We start from the raw sequence: 2500 nt of genomic DNA, 5'->3' as shown, positions 1-2500 counted from the left end.
TTACGTTCAGACATGGAAGGGATTCAAGTATGAAAGCCCGAGGTCAAAGGTCAAGGTCCTAGAGTAGTGAAACTTTCAGGGATCCATTGTTACGTTCAGACATGGAAGGGATTCAAGTATGAAAGCCCGAGGTCAAAGGTCAAGGTCCTAGAGTAGTGAAACTTTCAGGGATCCATTGTTACGTTCAGACATGGAAGGGATTCAAGTATGAAAGCCCGAGGTCAAAGGTCAAGGTCCTAGAGTAGTGAAACTTTCAGGGATCCATTGTTACGTTCAGACATGGAAGGGATTCAAGTATGAAAGCCCGAGGTCAAAGGTCAAGGTCCTAGAGTAGTGAAACTTTCAGGGATCCATTGTTACGTTCAGACATGGAAGGGATTCAAGTATGAAAGCCCGAGGTCAAAGGTCAAGGTCCTAGAGTAGTGAAACTTTCAGGGATCCATTGTTACGTTCAGACATGGAAGGGATTCAAGTATGAAAGCCCGAGGTCAAAGGTCAAGGTCCTAGAGTAGTGAAACTTTCAGGGATCCATTGTTACGTTCAGACATGGAAGGGATTCAAGTATGAAAGCCCGAGGTCAAAGGTCAAGGTCCTAGAGTAGTGAAACTTTCAGGGATCCATTGTTACGTTCAGACATGGAAGGGATTCAAGTATGAAAGCCCGAGGTCAAAGGTCAAGGTCCTAGAGTAGTGAAACTTTCAGGGATCCATTGTTACGTTCAGACATGGAAGGGATTCAAGTATGAAAGCCCGAGGTCAAAGGTCAAGGTCCTAGAGTAGTGAAACTTTCAGGGATCCATTGTTACGTTCAGACATGGAAGGGATTCAAGTATGAAAGCCCGAGGTCAAAGGTCAAGGTCCTAGAGTAGTGAAAACTTTCAGGGATCCATTGTTACGTTCAGACATGGAAGGGATTCAAGTATGAAAGCCCGAGGTCAAAGGTCAAGGTCCTAGAGTAGTGAAAACTTTCAGGGATCCATTGTTACGTTCAGACATGGAAGGGATTCAAGTATGAAAGCCCGAGGTCAAAGGTCAAGGTCCTAGAGTAGTGAAAACTTTCAGGGATCCATTGTTACGTTCAGACATGGAAGGGATTCAAGTATGAAAGCCCGAGGTCAAAGGTCAAGGTCCTAGAGTAGTGAAAACTTTCAGGGATCCATTGTTACGTTCAGACATGGAAGGGATTCAAGTATGAAAGCCCGAGGTCAAAGGTCAAGGTCCTAGAGTAGTGAAAACTTTCAGGGATCCATTGTTACGTTCAGACATGGAAGGGATTCAAGTATGAAAGCCCCGAGGTCAAAGGTCAAGGTCCTAGAGTAGTGAAACTTTCAGGGATTCATTGTTACGTTCAGACATGGAAGGGATTCAATTATGAAAGCCCGAGGTCAAAGGTCAAGGTTGAGCAAGAGGTCAACCGAATTAACCCTAACCCTATTTGAACATGGTCGTCACATGGACTTCAATTACGTCTACGTCCTAAATTGATGATGATGATGATGATTATTATTATTATTATTATTATTATTATTATTATTATTATTATTATTGTAGGATGCTTAAGCCCAGGGGCTGCAACAATGAAAATAGCCCAATGAGGAAAGGAAAAAAGGAAATGAAACTATTTCAAGAAGAGTAACAACATTGAAATAAATATCTCCTGTATAAACTATAAAAACTTTAACAAAACAAGAGGAAGAGAAATAAGATAGAATAGTGTGCCCGAGTGTTTCCTCGAGCAAGATAACTCTAACCTAATACACTGGAAGACCATGGTACAGAGGCTATGACACTACCCAAGACTAAAGAACAATGGTTTGATTTTTGAGTGACCTCCTAGAAGAGCTGCTTGCCATAGCTAATGAGTCTCTTCTACCCTTACCAAGAGGAAAATAGCCACTGAACAATGACAGTGCAGTAGTTAACCCCTTGAGTGAAGAAGAATGGTTTGGTTATCTCAGTGCGCTCAGGTGTATGAGGGCAGCGGGAATATTTGAAGAATAGGCCACACTATTCAGTGTGTGTAGGCAAAGGGAAAATGACCCGTAACCAGAGAGAAGGATCCTTCCTTATTCTATCCATTTTATTAACCTTATTATCATTATTAATATTATTATTGTTGTTATTATTATTATTGTTTATATTATTATTAATATTGTTATTATTAATGATAATATTTTTATTATTATTTATTATTATTATTATTATTATTATTATTATTATTATTATTATTATCTTTAGTATTATTATTATTATTATTATTATTATTATTATTATTATTATTTTACTGATTCGTAGAGGGAATGAACGAAAAATTATTTAAAACTGATACTCATATCAATTGATTGCGCAAGTAAATAGCTTAGGGTAATTAATGAAAGACATTCAATTATTAAAGAAATATTTGGCTTGATATATAATATTTCAAGTTTAATGCTATATATATACTGTATATGTGTGTTTACTCTATGTATACACGCACATATATATCGATGTATTTATAT

Source organism: Palaemon carinicauda, unplaced genomic scaffold, assembly GCF_036898095.1.
Source record: "Palaemon carinicauda isolate YSFRI2023 unplaced genomic scaffold, ASM3689809v2 scaffold498, whole genome shotgun sequence".
NCBI classification, from domain to species: Eukaryota; Metazoa; Arthropoda; class Malacostraca; order Decapoda; family Palaemonidae; genus Palaemon; species Palaemon carinicauda.
This window is presented reverse-complemented; position numbering follows the sequence as displayed.